Source organism: Rhinolophus sinicus, chromosome 2, assembly GCF_057876585.1.
Source record: "Rhinolophus sinicus isolate RSI-liver-muscle chromosome 2, RSI-T2T, whole genome shotgun sequence".
In the NCBI taxonomy this organism is placed as follows: Eukaryota; Metazoa; Chordata; class Mammalia; order Chiroptera; family Rhinolophidae; genus Rhinolophus; species Rhinolophus sinicus.
Window position 1 is genome coordinate 122,748,891 of NC_142502.1, and position 18,248 is coordinate 122,767,138.

At 42.6% G+C, this 18,248-nt stretch overlaps 1 long non-coding RNA gene across 1 annotated transcript; it reads right to left on the minus strand.

Annotated features, from left to right (window-relative positions):
* Positions 1-6,124: 6,124 nt before the first annotated feature.
* Positions 6,125-17,934, minus strand: LOC141571585 (uncharacterized). Its single transcript, XR_012496425.2, has 3 exons — positions 17,779-17,934; positions 15,345-15,407; positions 6,125-7,315 (listed from the first exon to the last, which is right to left on the minus strand). It is a non-coding gene; the product is annotated as an uncharacterized LOC141571585 (long non-coding RNA).
* Positions 17,935-18,248: the final 314 nt, after the last annotated feature.

The window sequence follows — 18,248 nt, forward strand, 5'->3', positions numbered from 1 at the left end:
CCTAAGTGGTAAACGCTTTAATATTTTTGCCATGAAATTGCCAGATTAAAAAAATAGCAAAAGAAATCTGGAAAACATGAGCTACAGAAAAGTAGGGAAGTGTTTGCCACCCTTCTCCATTTGACTTAGATAAGACTCACTGTCCACTCTTTCTCTTGATTCCATGGGTCTGTGGATGACTCCAGGGTCTTCCTTCCTATACAAAACCCAGGCCCCCTGCCTCTACATTGAGGTGTCACTCATTAATGAACGTTCTCCCTCTTGCAACAGCTTGAATAAAATCATCTCCTTAATTATCTGGTGCATTTTTGTCTTTCACAGCCATATAATACATCTTTTATTTGAAAAATAAAGAAAGAGGGATACAGTTTTCATTAGTAAACAATCTGTTCTTTCTGCCCCCACTAAGAAAATGTTGAAAAAAATATTTAAAGAATGCCAGTTTGGAGGGGTGCCAAATTATTCGGCAGCGAGGGTACACACAGCTAGAATTTGTCCTGACCAGCTCTCTCAGATAGCAAAGACTGTGAAGCAGACTTTTTTGAAAGAAAACTCACGCAGTTGTGGTGACAAATCAAGACAGTTTTGTTTTGTAAAGCAAAACCTCTCCAAGTTCACCACAGTTTTACATTCCAGGAGTAACCATCCATATTCCAGTGTCTAGGGCTACTGCTTCTCCCCTCCCAGAGGTCTCCAAATGCCAAGCATCTAGCTTTTCCCAGTTTTGTTTGTTTGGGTTTTTCATTTTGTTTTGTTTTTTGATATTAAGGAGGGAAATGCATGTACAGAACTAATTTCCAGCCAGATTATCAGGGTTTTTTTTTTTTTAATGTCAGGGTTTTTTTTTTTTAATGTCATGGTTACATCTTATTTTGAACTTCTTTTTATACATCGACCACATTATGTATGTTGCTATGCTTAGAGCCATTGTGAATCATGGATGGCAAATAAAACGGAAATACTTTGAGAGGATCACAACTCAGTAGCACTCTGAACTTTCTCACAGGGGCCTTTTGTTACTGAGGCTGAATTGCCCTGATGCACTCAGGTAGTTGCTGTCGTGCGGGACGGCCTGCGGGGTCGCTGGTCCCGCTCCCCACATAAGAACGCAGGATATGGTGAGGCCAAAAAAGAACACCCACGGAGCCATAGGTAGGGGAGTCATACCACTATGGTCTCACTGGAGGCTGGGCCCACCGGACACGTGACCTGCCGTCCGCCTTTCCGCCAACCGACCGACCGACGACTCTCTTCCACTCTCCTCGTCTCTCCTCTTCCGCTCTCTTCGGCTCTGCTCGGCTCCCCGGCAATCCCTGGCAATCCTTCACAGCCACAGCAGTTATACCAGCAGCCAATCGGCTAACCGGCCACAGCCGACGGCCAATCAGCCACAGCCGACGGCCATCCACCACCCGAGCCAGCACCCTTCCACGTGAGGCCAAGAGCCTGTAAACTACTTTCTGGGGCTCTGTCCCCACAGTTGCTCCATCCCCAAATTCTTGCCTGTGCTCTGGACCATCAGCATTTCCCTAATTTGTTTTGATTCTCCCAGTCCTGAACCATCGGGGTTTCAGGAACTGTGAAATGCTACACTATTGAACATTCATGGTCCTATCTTCTGTTACCTGCCCCAAGGAGATCTGATTTTGTCCCAGGCACACAGCAGTTGGGAGGTTGATCACTTCATCTAAGATGCCCAAGTTGAGTCTGGAAAATCAGGGCTCAGAAAAACGTGTGACTCACGTTGGAAACTGCCAGGATGCCCCCTCTTCCTGGGTACAGGATACCACGTCAGGCTAGTCTAACAACACCTGCTCTAATGATCAGAGTAGGAAGAAAACTGCTTGCTTCAGTCCTTGGGTCTGTAGCTTCTGTTGTGCTGGTGCTTTGCCCTCCACCATCGGTTCACTGTGTGCCTGCTGTGGCACGTCTGTATCACCAGGTAGCATGGGAACAAGCAGCTCTTGCCCAGTGTCTCACCCGCAAGTACTAAGGAAGGGAGGTTGTCTGCTGAAGCAGAAAGACAGCGACCTGGGAGACCCAAACTCTCGTCCAGAGGCTGTCACCTGCGGGTTGTAAGACTTTGCGCAAGTCATTTCCCTTCTTTGGGCCTGTTTATCTACCTCTATAAAATGAAGGGACCAGATCAAATGACCTGTGAAGCTTCTGCTAAATCTAGCTTTGGCTCATCAATCACTTTGGAAGTAATGTAAAAAGTGGAATCGATAGGGCTATTTCTTATATAGTCATGCACTGGTAATGACAGGGCTGCGTGCTGAGACAGGCATGACCAGGCAATTTCGTTGTTGTGCGAACGTCACAGAGAGCACTCAGACAAACCTGGGTGGTCTAGCCCACTGCACACCTAGGCTGTGTGGTCTAGCCTGCTGCTCCTGGGCTACGAGCCTGTGCAGCATGTACTGTACTGAATACTGTAGGCAATTATAACACAATGGTAAGTATTTGTGTATGTAAACATAGAAAAGGCACAGTAAAAATGCAGTATAAAAGATAAAAAATGGTACACCTATATAGGGCACTTGCCATGAATGGAGCCTGCAAGACTGGAAGTTAATCTGAGTGAAGAACACACCAAGAGGTGGACCTCTGTCAAGTGTGTGTCCTGAGCACCTCACCTGCCACACCCTCGTCCGGCCTGGCTGGGCCTCCTCCAAGGCTGAAAGTCACCCTGGACACCTCCTGGGGCCTGGGTATCTTGTCACCCCATCATCGGGCACATCCAAGTGGCCGATATTCCACATTAAACGTATGGTGCTATAATAAATGTTAAAGACTTTACAATTTGGTGTTAGGATTGAATATTAATTTGGTTTTCGACTTTCTCTTCATATTTTGGATCCCATAACCTTTCTTTCCAGAACTCAAACATTGTCAAGGGCTCTTAGAAACGCATGCAGGCTCTGGGCCCGGAGCAGCTGTCCCTCTCAGCTCACCTTAAACCCTCAGCCAACTCGTTCTGATTGTTTCTGATTGCTTCCGCCTCCAAAGGGCCCCAGGTGAAATCAATCCCGATGGTATCTGATGGCCAGATAGGATAAAGGGGCCAGGTAAGAACCCGAGCTGCCTTAGGGACCTTGGGAATCTCACAGCAGACACACATTCTCCATTAGCCGCCTCTAAGGAGGCCAATTTCAGCAGAATCATTAAAAGTTGATGATTCTGCAAATGTCTTTTTGTCTGCTGTGTTGTGTGTGGTGGGGGAAGGACAGGAGGTAGTTTTCCTCCCAAACAGAATCAAGCACTAGCCAAAGAAAGGCAGTAAGATAATCCTGCACATAACCTTAGACTGACCGTGAAATGCAACGTTTAAGAGAGATTTGGGAGGAAGGAGAGCTGTGTGTGTGTGTGGAGGGCAGGGGGACACTGAAATACTTAAAGGTCAGGAGGTGGGGAAAGAAGGTCAAGGAATGCTTTCACAATAAATCAGGGAGAGCCCAAAGACCAAGTCTTAGCATTATTTTCCCCCCAAAGAATTCACTGTTTGGGCTTTGATAGTTATTTTAAGACAATGAACAAAATCTGTGAGTGTGAGGACGTCCTCCTGGATCTAGCCCCCAGCTGGGCTGGGCTCCCTCATCTCCTATAGGGTAGGACACAGCTGAGGAACTCACCAGACCCTAGATAAACAGAGAAGCACTTCTGACTGAGGCGTTACCTGCTCCTGGTCATCAGAACGATTGGCAGAGCTGAGCCGGAGCCTGTGTTTCCCGATTTCCAGCCCTGAACTCTGCCCTGACCCCCACTATGAAGCCGTACGTCGATGCATTTGGGACAACTAGAAGTCATTTCTACATTTTGAAAACTATTTGCAAATGACTTGCTCACACTAATAGTTAAGAAAGCTAGTACTTAAATTCTGTTGTATTTCATTTCCATAAAAAAAAAAAAAAAGAGGTCATGTTCAGTGAGTTCAGTTTGTTGAACTACTTCTTTCTGGTTATTTGTCACAGACTCACAAGTGACCAGCTTAAGCACGGGATCTGGGAAAAATAGCTTATGGGCAGTTTCACATCATAAAAACTTCTTGCTATTACTGAACAGGAAAAAAATGTCTGTGAGCTCAAAGGAAAGGGCTCTCTGTGACATTGGAGGGGCGTTTTCTACTGTGTAGGTCACAGTCATGTGAATGTTTCCTTCTCTGTTGCTCTTCATTGCTTTCCTGAGTAGTTCCGATGGTGAGCACCTCTTCTCCGATGACTGTGGCTAATCATCGTCCCCTGAGAGGAGAAACTCCAGGGGTCAGGACATGTCATCTCAGCACAGGGGGGATGTTGTCACAATAAGGTTGTTCTTGTGCTTCCTCAAGCCCTGAGCAGCCTGTCATCATGACCCCCTATCGTACGGAGTGACAGGGCCACAAGTGCTGGGGTGAGGTCACCGCAGCAGACAGGAAGCTGTTCCACGGTGCTCACCACAGACCCGTGCCAGGTCACCTTGGCAAGCCCCTTAGCTCCCACGGCTGTTAACCATGAAGTAGCTGAAGGCAGAAACGAGGAACCAATGAGCCCACATTCGCCTGACCCCTCAGCTGAGGGGCTGGATGTGGGCGGGAAAACCTGAAGGTTGACAGCTTCCCAGCAAGGGAGATAAGCACCCCTGACAGGAAACCACCCTGATTGGAAAATGCCCCGTTTCAGACCGTCTGTGAAACCAGGCAGCCTTTTCCTCCCATCCTATTTCTCAGAGTGTAAGGGGAACCTAGGGAACTGAGACCAGAGGGGGAAGTGAGGATGGCCTTGGGTGGGGGGACTGCAATGGCTCAACAGTTCCACACATGAAGCTCCCCTAATTTGTTTATTGTTTGTACGTTGAATGTCTGTGCACTTAAAGTCATGAAGAAACTTCTGCTGTTGGAGCAAAAACAGAGTGGTGGGGCCAGAGTGAGAGGGATAGCCTTTGGGGTAGAGAGAGCCCTGACTTTTCAGATGATAGCATCACGTGGGACCCTAGGAGCTCAGAAATTGTCACTCATTAATTGATTTGTCACACACCTGCAGTGGGTAGCTGCTGGGCTAGGCACTAGGGAAAGAAGTGACTGGAACTCAAACCTGCCTCCAAAAGCCAAGTGTGTGAGTTATAGGACATCGGGGAAGGCATCCTTAAAGCTGAGGATAACCAGGAGTTTCCCAGATGTAGAGGAGATGAAGGGGTGGGAGAGACGTGGGCACTTCTGGCTGAGGAAATAGTGTGAGGGAGATGAGCTGGACAGGGCCAAGCAGGTATGTGCAGGGCTCTGGACCTCAGTGTGGCTTGATCACAGCCTTCGCCTTCTACTCAGGAGGCTGTGGTGATAGTCTACATAAGAGATGATGGGGGCCTCAAATGGCCGTGGCAAAGGAGGTAGAGACAGAGGAGGTTAAGAAATACTAAATAACAAAAGTTAGTGCCAAGCAGGATTCACTGACTTGAGTAAAAGGTTAAATGCCCTGTTTCCCTGAAAATAAGACCTAGCCGGACAATCAGCTCTAATGTGTCTTTTGGAGCAAAAATGAATATAAGACCTGGTATTATATTATATTATATTATATTATATTATATTATATTATATTATATTATATTATAAAGACTGGGTCTTATATTCATTTTTGCTCCAAAAAGACGCATTACAGCTGATTGTCTGGCTAGGTCTTATTTTCAGGGAAACATGGTGGCTGTGACCAAGAGGCCCTACCATGCAACAGCATGATATTTTCTCTCACTAACAGTCCCACAGAGGGGTCACTGGGGCTCTGCTCCACGCAGTCACTCAGGGGCCTGGGCTGATGGTTGCCCTGCCATTTCCCACACCCGGCTTTCTAAAGAGGCCCCAGTTGGTACCATCCAGAGAGAAGGATGGGCGAAGGGCACGGAGAAGTGCTCACAGAGGCCTTACAGACCAGGCCTGGAAATGGCCCCATCACTTCTCACTTCCACTGGCGAGCACTTGGTGTCATGGCCACTCCAGGTACAAGACGGGGATTGCTGAGAAATGTGCTCCGGCCTTGAGTCCAGGAAGATGGGAGAACTGGATTTGGGTGGACAACCTGCTGGCTGTTCTGCTCTGGTAGGTAATGATGGCTTTTATCAAAACGAGGACATCTAAAGGGAAAACCAGGTCCCAGAGTTCAGCTCCCCTCCCACATGTCTAGGACCCCTCAGAATTCCCCCAGGCCTCCCCAGAGGGCCAGTCTTTCACTCTGAGGCCTGTCCCCATCCCCGTCTCCCAGGGATGCTAGAGCAGCAAATCAGGAGGCCTATGGCCATATTTGAAGTTTATTTCTTTGAATAAAGCATGAGTTTCCCGTGGCTCTGTTTTTAAAGCCAAGTACTTTGCCTGTGAGAGTACTGTGGTCAATTGTATTATACTAGATGTCCAGTTAAAGAAAGTACACCAAGAAATAGCTTTCCCACTGGCAATACTAAACTGTTATTTTGAGTAGATAAAGCCCAGCCTCGTGGTGATGAAAACTACACATATGCTTGCAAAAGAGTTCTTGGTAATATCCTGCATAGGACATAGACTCAGACAATTCTGAGGGAAAAACCCTCACATATGTGCATCTCATCTGAGGTAATGCTGCAAAAATCTTGAAGATTCAAGACTAGAGCATTTTTCAGGGGTTTTCTGTTTTTCCCTTACCTACAAGCTTGCCTGGCCTTTTCCTGAAGTTATATTAGTGGTTAAAGATAGATTCTGAGTGTTGGAGTTTTGGTGAACATAGCAGAAGACTGATACCTTTGGACAACCATGGGGTTACATTTAGACATTATTTACAGATGGCACATTATTGAGGGGGCTTGTGACCTTTTGGGTTAGAATATGGGTAAGAAGGGGCTCCCTTGATAGTACCACATACCTGGATACCATTATTAAACTCTAACAAGTCCACCATCTTGACTCTTTAAAAAGTAGTCAGCCCTGTTGTGTTGGGAGACAGCTGGCCCAGGTTGTCGGTTGTCTGATTTTGTTTCTCTTCTCTCTTCCTGTGAGGCCATTTTTATGGTTTCTTTGTAATTAACACACACAGTGGAGGGTGGACAAGAAAGGGGAGACTACAGGTCACTCAGTACTGGCTTGAAGTGTTGCTTATCAACAATGAAATATGAGGATGGGGAAGCTGGACCTAATGATTTAAATCAAGTCCTTGCACAGTCTTCTGTCCCTTGAACAAGATCTGACAAGTCACTTACCATGAAGATCAGACCAGGTGTTTCAGACAAAATGAGTGCGTTTGCTCTGTCCTGGCATACGTTGTCCCCTGCTTGGAGTCAGACATATTCTGCCCTTTTGTCTATCAGATGATGCTCTAGAGACCTATCGGAAGGGCAAATACACTCAGATGTAAAGCTTTTCTAAGGCTTCCTATAAGCCATCCCAAAGGTAACTGTTTTTCAACCCTAATGCCTCAAGCCAAAGGAATCAACTTCTAATTCCAGAAGTTGGGGGCAGTATGTAGCAAGCTCTAGCAGGGAAAGTATAAATTACTGAGCTGGGAGTTCCTTAAATCCATGCTACATGCATGGCAGCCTTCTCTCCTACGCCCAACGTCAGCCTCGGCCATCATTAGTAATCATCAGGACAATCCAGCATTAATGCAAATCCCAGGAAGCCCTTGACTTCTGCAAGCACGTTTCTCTGTTTAGAGAAATTTTTTTCATGTTTTTTTTATCCAAGGCAGAAGCTTGGGCTATAGCGAGCGTCATAGCCAGTACAGTTTGTGTGCACTCTGCTAAGGGGAAAAGCCCTCCAGGGCCAACTGTTAAGCAAACAGAAACAGTTGCTCTCCTTGCTTCTATATTCCACTTCCTTTTTCTTTTGTTCACCTTAGAGAGGCTGGTTAGAGCTTGTTCCTACATGTCTTAAGTGAGCGTATTCAGGCAAAGGAGTGGGCAGAAAGGAAAGAAAAATGAGAGCAAAGTGATGGAAAGCTAATGGGGCGATTTTGTTGGGAAGTTTTCATGTTCACCACTATAAGGGAACCATTTTTTTCCTCTTAAAACTGTAACTCTATTTCCCATAAACCTTCCGCAATACAACTCCATTGAAAAAATGTTTATGCAAATTCCATTAGAATAGACAATAAAATACATACGAATAAGTTTAACAAAAGTGCAAGATTTGTATGCTGAAAACTATAACCAGTGTTCAAAGAAATTGAAAATGACTAAAATAAGTGGAAGGACGTCTTATATTCATGGATTGGAAGACTTAATGTTGTTAACATGGCAATAGCACCCAAAGTGATGTACAGATCGCATGCAATTCCCATCAAAATCCCAGCTGTTTTTTTTTTTTTGCAGAAATTGACAAGCTGATCTCAAATTCCTATGGAAATGCAAGAGACCCAGAGGAGCAAAATCAATCTTGAAAAAGAACAAAGTTGGGGGACTCACACTTTCCAATACTAAAACTAACTACAAAGCTGCAGCAGTTAAGACTTTATAGTACTGGTATAAGCGTAAGCACATAAATCAATGGAATAGAATTGAAAGTTCAGAAATAAACTCTTACTTTTATGGTCAACTGATTCTCGACAAGAGCTCCAAGACAAATTAATGGGGAACAAATAGTCTTTTCAACAAATGGCTCTGGGGCAACTGGATATCTCCATGCAAAAGAATGAAAGTGGACCATTACCTCACATTGCATACAAAAATTAACTCAAAATGGATCAAAGAGATAACTCTAAGAATTAAAACTGTAGAATTCCTAGAAGCATGGATAGGTATAAAACTTTGTGACCTTGGATTAAGCAATGGTTTCTTATATATGACACCATATAAGCAACAACAACAACAACAAAATAAGCTGGACCTCATAAAAATGAAAAACTTTTGTGCTTCAAAGAACACTGTCAAAAAGGTGAAAGACACTAACAATGGCAGACGATTTTTGCAAATCATAATCTGATCAGGGGCTTTGTTATGGACTGAATTGTGTTGCCCAAAATTCATATTTTGAAGCCCTAACCACCAATGTGACTTGTATTTGAGATAGAGCCTTTAAAGAGATAACTGAAATTAAATAAGATCATAAGGGTGGGGGCTAATCCAATATGACTGGTCTCCTTATAAGAAGAGGAGGACACCAGGGATGTGGGCACACAGAAGAAAGGCCATGCGAGGACACTGTCCGCAAGCCACGTAGAGAGGTCTGATCAGAAACCAACCCTGCTGGCACCTTGATCTTGGACTTCCAGCCTCCAGAACTGTGTGAAAATAAATTCATGTTGTTTAAGCCACCCAGTCTGTGGTATTTTGTTATGGCAGCCTGAGCAGACCAATACAGACTTCTATCTAGAATATACAAAGAACTATTACAACTCAAAAATAAAAAGACAGCCCAATTTCAAAATGGGCAATGGATCTGAATAGAGAGTTTTCTTAAGAAGATATACAAATTGCCAATAAGCACTGGAAAAGATGTTCAACATCATTAGCCATTAAGGAAATGTTCATCAAAACCATAACGAGATGCTACTTCACATTGACTAGAATGGCTATAATCAAACAGACAATGGTGAGTGTTTGTAAGATGTGGAGAAATCAGAACCCCATATACTGCTAGTAGCTGCTCTGGTAAACAGTTTGGCAGTTCCTTAAAAAGTTAAACAGAATTTCCATTTGATCAAGCAATTCCCAAAAGAACTGAAAATATACGTCCATGAAAAAACTTGTACATAGATGTTCATAGCAGCATTATTCATAACAGCTGAAAACAGGAAATAACCCGAGTGTCCATCAACTGTTGACTGAATAAACAAAATATGGTCTATCTATATAATGGGATATTATTCAGCCACGAAAAAAACAAAGTACTGATACACGCTGCAGCTTGGATGAGTCTTGAAAACAGTATGCTAAGTAAAGAAAGACAGACACAAAAGGCAACATATTGTGTGATTCATTTATGTGAAACGTCCAGGATAGGCAAATTGATAGGAAAATTGATGGTTGCCAGGGGCTGGGAGGGATGGGGAATAAGAATGACTGATGAATACTGGCTTTCTTTTAGAATATTTGATGAAAATATTCTGGTATTAGATGGTGGTGATGGTTATACAACCTTGTGAATGTAGTAAAAGCTACTGGATTGTATACTTAAAAAAGGTGAATTTTATAAAAATGTGTGAATTATATCTCATAAACTTGTTATAAAAAAAACTAGAAAATATGTATGTAGACATACAAATTAATGGCATTTCCAAAATGTAAATACAGTAGCCAACATATTATTTTGTCCACTACATTAAAATACTTTGGAAAATCTCCAGGCCATTTATTTCAGGTTCTGTTTGTCTTATTTTGTTTTTTTTCTTGCTCCCCTGGTCTTTCTCCCCCTTCCCTATACTGATGATTCCTTCCCATTTTTCTCCTTTGTCTAGAGTTGTATCCAGAAGGTGTGTTCTCAGCAAACAGCAGGGCTCCTCTCACCTTTCCCCCATGCATCCCAAGGAGGGCAGAGGTCAGGGCAGAGGTGGGGGTGTGGGGTGGGGGAGTGGGGAGTGCTGGCCTGTAGGTCTTTTGCTCAGCTTTTTCTGCAGGCCTACGCATGTGGCCCACTGATCCATTTTGCAAAGATTACATCATGTGGTCTCAGCCTTCAAAGAAATTACATTCAGAGGCACATAAAATGTGGACGATAATGTATATTTGGGGACATGGGGACTGGAGGTGGGTGGGTGGAAGACATAATTTTCAATGTGTATCATTTCGTAGTTTGAGTTTTTAACGTGTTATGGATGGAATTGTGTCCTCCCAGACACCAAATTCATTTGTTTAAGTCCTAACCCCCAGTACACTTCAGAATGTGACTGAATTTAGAGATAGGACCTTTAAAGAGATAATTATGGTTAAATTATGTCATATGGCTGTCATATAACCCAATATGACTGGTACCCTTACAAGAAGAATTAGAGACACCAGGGATGTGGGCACACAGAGAAAAGCCATGTGAATACACAGCAGGAAGGCAGCCGTCTGCAAGCCAAGGAGAGAAACTTCACCAGTAACCAACCCTGCCAGCACCTTGATCATAGACTTCTAACTTCCAGAACTGTGAGAGAAGAAAACCAAAATCTGTTGTTTCAGCCACCAGTCTGTGTAATTTAGTTATGGCCAGCCATACACCATAGGAACATGTTTTTGTTTTGTTTTGTTTTTCTCATTAAAGTAATGATGGTAATACAAAAGAACTCACAATCTAATTTAAAAACACAATGCTACAGACTGAATGTTTTTGTTCCCCTTCACATTCATATGTTGAAACCCAATCCCCCTTGTGGTGGTATCAGGAGGTGGGGCCTTTGGGAGGAGATGAGGGTGGAGCTGTCCAAGTGGGATTGGGCCCTCATAAAAACAGACTCCAGAGAACTCCCTCATCCCTTCTGCCAGGTTAGGTTACGACACAGTGAAAAGACTGCCATATATGAACCAGGGCTTGAGTCCTCACCAGACACAGAACTTGCTAGCACCTTGATATTGGACTTCCCAGTCTCCAGAATTATGAGAAATAAATTTCTGTTGTTTATAAGCCACTCAGCCTATGGTATTTTTGTTATAGCAGCCTGAATGGACTGAGATCCTCGAAAGGCTAATGAAGGAATGAAATGAGGTAATATATTGTTGATTATCAATGAATGGGATGGAGAGTCACAATCTCCTTATTCCTGCTCTCAAGCGCCCCATCCTCCCACACGCCTTCCTCAGCCAGGCCTCCTTATTTTTGCTCACTCTACAAGCATTTGAGAAACTAAGCATATATCGGCAATTTAATACATCGCTTGTTTAGATACGGAACTGGATAATGTCCAGCAGAGCGATAAGCCTTAACCTTTGGAGTTATTTGTACCATGGGACAGAAATTAATTTGCATTCCCACTAGACAAAAATCTACAAGTTAACCTCTGTCCCTATACAGACTTGTAGAACAGCCCTGACAATGAACTGCCAAGCCTAGCATGCTGAATTGAAAGCACACCTGGTCACTTCGTTTGCTCATTCCCAAGCTTGTAAAACAATGTTCAATCCCTTAGAAGGGGGCTTCACAACATACTGAACTGAGAAACGGGAGTTAGTGTTACCAGAGGCTCAAGCCTCCCTCGTAGTTAGTAGATGGTAGAAAATCTGTAGTTTTTGGTTACGCACCTTCCCATGTCCCCAGCAACTGATATAGTGTAAGGCTGGCTATGTGTCTTCTTATGGGCAAAGTGAGGAAATTATAGGCCTTAGCCATCCTGAATTAAATTAATCATTTCTGTCTCTAAATGTGATTTCTCTAAACTTGTTCTATTCAATTAATTTCTACTCATTCTTTAAAATTAAAAATTATGCACATTATAGTACATAATTTTATAAGATATTGTTTTTAAACTTACAATAACCCCTTGCTCCATCTCCTCTCCACCCTTCATGCCTGCTCCCTAGAGACCCTTCAACCCTTTTTGCCCTTCCTTCTGCTATTTACTTCCCTATTTCTAAATAATAGGCTCATACTACTAATTCTTGATTTTTAATGTAAGATATTATCAATTTACTTCCTGTTATGAAAGATGAGAATTTCCTTTTTTCAGTTATTTAGTTAAAGCAAGCATTCTGTGATAATGTTATTTTTATTAACCTAATATGTTAATAGCTAAGGCATAGTTATATAAGATTACATTTCTCTCCTTGTAAACCTTAATTCTCCTTGTGTTAAACATTTCCTCTTTTAAAAAATTTGCTTAGTTTTCTATGTATCTGATGCAAAATCTTTCTCAAACTCTCTGCCACAGTGATCAAGTTCCTCTCAACCCAGTTCCTCTCAATCAGACAAGCTCTCAGGTTCTCACTGCCAGCACCAGGCAGGACTGCTGGACTTATCTTGACCCTTGTTGGGAGAGTTCCCTTTGATTCTCTATGTTGAGTTCTCTACTTCCCCGTTCCCATTTCCTCCCTCTTTTCTTGATTTACTCTCTTTCCACATTATTCAGTTTTTTTTCCTGAGAAAGTACATTTGGCAAGTATATTTTTTGAAATTTGGAAAATGTTTTCACTTGATTAACAAATCATGCTTGGTTAATAGTTTGGCTGGGTATAGAATTCCTAGTCTCAGCCATTGTTTCTCAGATGTTTCAAGGTGTTTGTCCCACTGTCTTCTAGCTTACAGTGTTATTGTTGAGAAGTATAATATTGCTCTGATTTCTAATCTTTTTGTGATCTGTTTCTTCTCCTTGGAAGGTTTTAGGAGCTTCTTTTTATCCTGGATGCTCTGAAATAGCATCATGATGTGCCTTAGCATTCATTGGCCATTTTTTTGTTTGTTGGGCTATATGCTTCAAACTGGGTCCTTAAATTTATCTTTCATTTAAAGTGGGCTCTTGTTAACATCAATAGGTATGAAGAGGTGAAAGAGGGAGGTTCACAATATATTCCAGTGAGTAGCAATCAGAAATCATAACAAGGTGAGAGGAGGTACCCCACTTTTTTGTTTTGTTTTGTACCCTACTCTTATTGGTCCAGTGATGGATGGATGAATGTGCAAAGAAAACATTTTTAGGTAAGATCCTGGGCTCTCAGAAAGAATAGTGTAACTTGTATCTTGGGAAAATTCTAGTTTATGAAGGTCCTTTCAACTGATCAAAACCCTTCTCTTTTTATTTAAGAAGGTTATTTTTGAAATAGAAAATGGATCCTGTATCAGCTATAGATCAGCAATTTTTCAGAGCTAGAGAGGGTTTTGTCCTTTGATTTAATACTATTATGGTGTAAATGAAAGGATCATCTATTTTGTGAGAGTTATGAGTATACCGTGTTTCCCCCAAAATAAGACCTAACTGGAAAATAAGCCCTAGCATCATTTTTCAGGATGACATCCCCTGAACATAAGCCCTAATGTGTCTTTTGGAGCAAAAATTAATATAAGACCTGTCTTATTTTCGGGGAAACATGGTAGGTTCTCTGTCTAATAAAGAAATGAAACAAGCTGGTTGTAAAATAAGGAAAGAATTTAGAACAGAACGTGGCTCATCTGTACATTTCCTAACTGTGTCATTTTCTTTGGCACATGTACAGACTCACCATCATAGCTACTTGATACAATTTCTCAGATTATAACTCTTTTTTTTTTTCTGATGCAGAAAGAGCTAAAGGAAAACACAAGATTTAATCTTCCCTCCCTTGTTTTCCCATCTCTTTGGCCTCCACCTTGTTGTGCCTTGTTTCTCAAGGGAGAAGAGTCTGATCTATTTGAGGCTGCACAGTCTCTGGGAGAGGGGTTTCTAAAGAGCTGAACACAAGCTGTATTTTGCTGGACTCTTCCCAAACATGTTAACATTCTTCATATAATTACAGATATCGGAAAAAATGCAAGCAGAGGTTGATGAACTGTCCTAGATTACAGAGGGATCAGTGCACTGCCCCTCTGAAAGGGGATTCCAGGGAACTTCCTGCTACAGTAATCCCTGAAGAGGGTGCTTTTAATGACTGTATGCTAAGTAAGCCACAGATCAGGAGAGATCTGTAATTCCTTGAGGGAAGATAGGTGTGGTGTTGGTGGTAATTCGCTTTAAAATACTTTCGCACCGTTATATGGTGACATATATGTGTACATAGTTGGTTTTAATCCACACCCTAGAAGACAGTGTCAGACACCCTAATTCTAATCATGAATACATGCCATAGAGGTGGTTAGGGAGCACACAATCAAAAGCTCACACTCTAGCTGTCTTTCTCGCCAATCAAACCAAAAATTTGTTAATTAGCCCAATGAACATCAGAAAACTGATTTTGTTGGTGAAATTTGTTTTGTTCATGATAGTGGCTTGGCCAATAATTAGCAAGCTCTTCACTTCACCCTCTGGAATGGCATCTAAGCTTGAACTAAAAGGTCCTATGTCCAACTTCCGACTCAGAGGAGTCTGGTTGCCTGACGCCAATGCTGAAATTACTTTTAGGACACGGTTGTGTTTTTATCTTAACATTTAATGCCAGCTGTGGTTAGAGACCTAAGCCTTCAGCAGCTTATAGAACAGGATATAGGACTATAGTGGGCTCTCTTTCTAATAAATGTTTAATACATGTTTGAACATGCAGCAAAATTTGGTCTGTGACTTGCTTCCATTATCAGAAATTACTTTTCTTGAGTATATGGGGAGGGGAGGAACCTATAGCCCTCACTTATCTCAAACCAGTGGCTACTGACATTCACCAAAAAGAACCTAGTAGTTACGTATAACCAAATTGACCAAAGTCTGTTTTCAGTAGTGGTTCAATATAGATATGTCACCATTTGTGACTTACTATCCTCCTTTCCTGGGAATAGAAGGGAGTAATTAGCCCAGTTGTCTCTGCTCTTGTATGCTCACCAGTGCTTGGGAGAATGCTGGGGGCAGGTCTTCAGTTTTCTGGATATGAAAGCAAATTCCAAACTGCAGGTAGAAAAGAGAGATGTCACAGGTGTGCCCAGGGCTGGGGTTGGATAATCCCAGAGGAAATGATGACAGTTGCCATTTAAAAGAAGTACATGGGCCAAACCCTGGAATAGGCATGTGGCCTTGCTTATCTCATTTAAATCTTACAATATCTTCCCCCCCCCCCTTTCCTGGTCGTCGGAGGGCTGCTCACGGCAGCTTTTGACAGGTGCTGGCCCCCCAGAACCACAGAGAGCATTATTCACAATCTTAGCTGTAGAGGGCGCAGCTCACTGGCCCATGTGGGAATCCGACTGGCGACCTGGGTGGCACTAGGAGCATGGCGCTCCAACCACCTGAGCCACCAGGCTGACCCACCTCATATTATCTTAATGAGACACATCTATCCTGGTGAAGAAACCAAAATTATAAGAGGTTAAACAACTTGCCCCTATTCTCAGGACTGGGAAGTAGTAAAAGCAGAATTTTGAATCCACTCACAGGTGCTGAGTATAACACATTACATCTGGAGTCCTGGGTGAGTGCATATATTCATAACTTTTGCTGAATCCAATGCTGTCTTTTATCCGTGGTTGAACACTGGATTCCATTCCAATACATGACCCTTAGCTTCATCTCAATACATATTGGCAACATCCCAACTCCCTTGTTGGAATCCATCTCTACCCTGTCCCCAGCAGACCTTGCAATTGTCTTTCTGGGTCTGCAGTCAATGAGGTGTATTGTGTGATGGTTTTGAGGACAGGCATCAATATGTGAGGCAAAGGCCCCAGGTGAAGTCTTGAAAAGTCTTCATGTGAGTGAATGCTAATTTCCTCATACTTACAAGGGAGTGGGGGCTGCCTCTGTAGCAAAGGGACACTGGGATTTGGGAGCTCAGCTTTTATTATTATTTTTTTTAATCTTATACAGTTGACCCTTGAAAAACACAGGTTTGAACTTCATGGGTCCACTTATAGTGGGCTTTTTTCAATAAACACCTATACTGTTTTTGATTCTCGGTTTGGAGTCTGTGGATGTGGGTGGTGAACTGTATGCATCAATCTATGCCATTTTATATAGGGAACTTGAGCACCATGGATTTTTGTTTCTGCAGTGGGGGGGTGGTGGTGGTGGTGGTGGTGGTCCTGGAGCCAGTCCCCAAGGATATCAAAGGACAACTTAAGCTTTGGGGAGAGAAAAGTTATACTTGCATTTTCAACTGTGCAGGGGTCAGTGACCCAACTTCTGCGTTAGTAGTTCAAGGGTGAACTGTATTAATATTATTTGTTCCGTGTCTCTAGAATCTGCAATGATATTTAGTTTTTTGTATGTATGCAGCTCTATTTTGAATCTTCTTTTTTTCTCCCTCTTTCTTTATCTTTCTGTTGATCAGTGTTCCTAGAGACTGTATTAATTTTTCAATATCCAACTTTTGAGCTTATCTGTTTTCTCTATTACACATTTGTTCTATTAACTTTTTTGATAATTTTTTAGATAATTTTATCAATCTCTGTTTTAATTCTGCTATTCCTTCTCCTATTTAAGCTCCTGCATTTAAGTTTTCTTTTAGTTGAGATATATAATTGACATATAACATTGTGTAAGTTTAAGGTGTACAACATGTTGATTTGATATATTTATATTGCAATATGATTGCCATTGTAGCACTTTTGTTGTATCAAGTGATTATCACCTTGTGTCCTCCCAAATATTCCCTATCATCGGAAATTTCTGGTCCTACTCCTTCCCAATCAATGTCTAATGTTAGCAAGAGAACTGGCTTAGGCTGAGCACTTATTCTTTGCAAAAATTCTGTCACCTGAACAACTGTATTAGGATCTGAAGATGACCATTGTCTGTCCTGTGGTTACACCAGCAAAGGGATACATTGAATTTCATTGTATCTGTATCTTGAGATGGGAATTTAATACTTCATACTTATCTTTTTTTTTAAACTCTCCAGGACAGTCAGAAACAGCCACCCACTCTACAATCTTTGTAATTATCACTGTTGCCATAGCAATCAAGTGCAACAGCAGCAAGAGCCCCCCAAAGCCCTGTCCTGCCCTTTACACCACCACCAGTGCTAGGTTGAGTAATCCTGCCGCCGCTGTATACCAATGATTACCATCCCTTTTGCTCCTTATGCATGCACAGATCCGTGAGTAACCCAGCCAGAACTCCATACTGAGGAACTCTGTTTCCTGGGGCCACTCCTGGCACCAACCATGGTGCTGGCAAGAAACAGAATTCAACTTAGAATGATTCAAGACACTTGCTACGAAACAGGTGTGGGCTGCATTAGGCAGCCAACTGTATTAGTTTTCTAGGACTGCCAGAACAAAGTGCCACAAATGAGTGGCTTAAACAACAGAAATTGTCTCACAGTTCTGGAGGTTACAAGTCCAAGATCAGGGTAGTAGTAGGGTTGGTTCCTTTTGAGGGTGGTAGGGAAGAATCTGCACCAGGCCCCTCTCTTGGCTTCTGGTAGTTCCTTGGCTTGCAGCAGCAGAAATCCACTCTTCACATGCTGTGTGCTTCCTGTGTGCATGTCTGCGTCCAAATTTCCGCTTTTAATGAGGACGCCAGTCATGTTGGATTAGGGCCCGCCCTAATGATCTCATTGTAACTTAACTAATTACATCTGCAATGATCCTGTTTCCAAATAAGGTCATGTTCTGAGGTAATGGGGATTAGGATTTCAACATATGAATTTTGGGGGACACAATTTAATCCAAAACACCAAAAAGGGGTGATGAGCATCCAGAGATGAAGGATAGTAGGAAATTGCTACCACCTGTGCTAGTTTTTTCCACTGGTCCCTCCAGGTCCCTTTCCCAACCTTTCTGCTTTGCT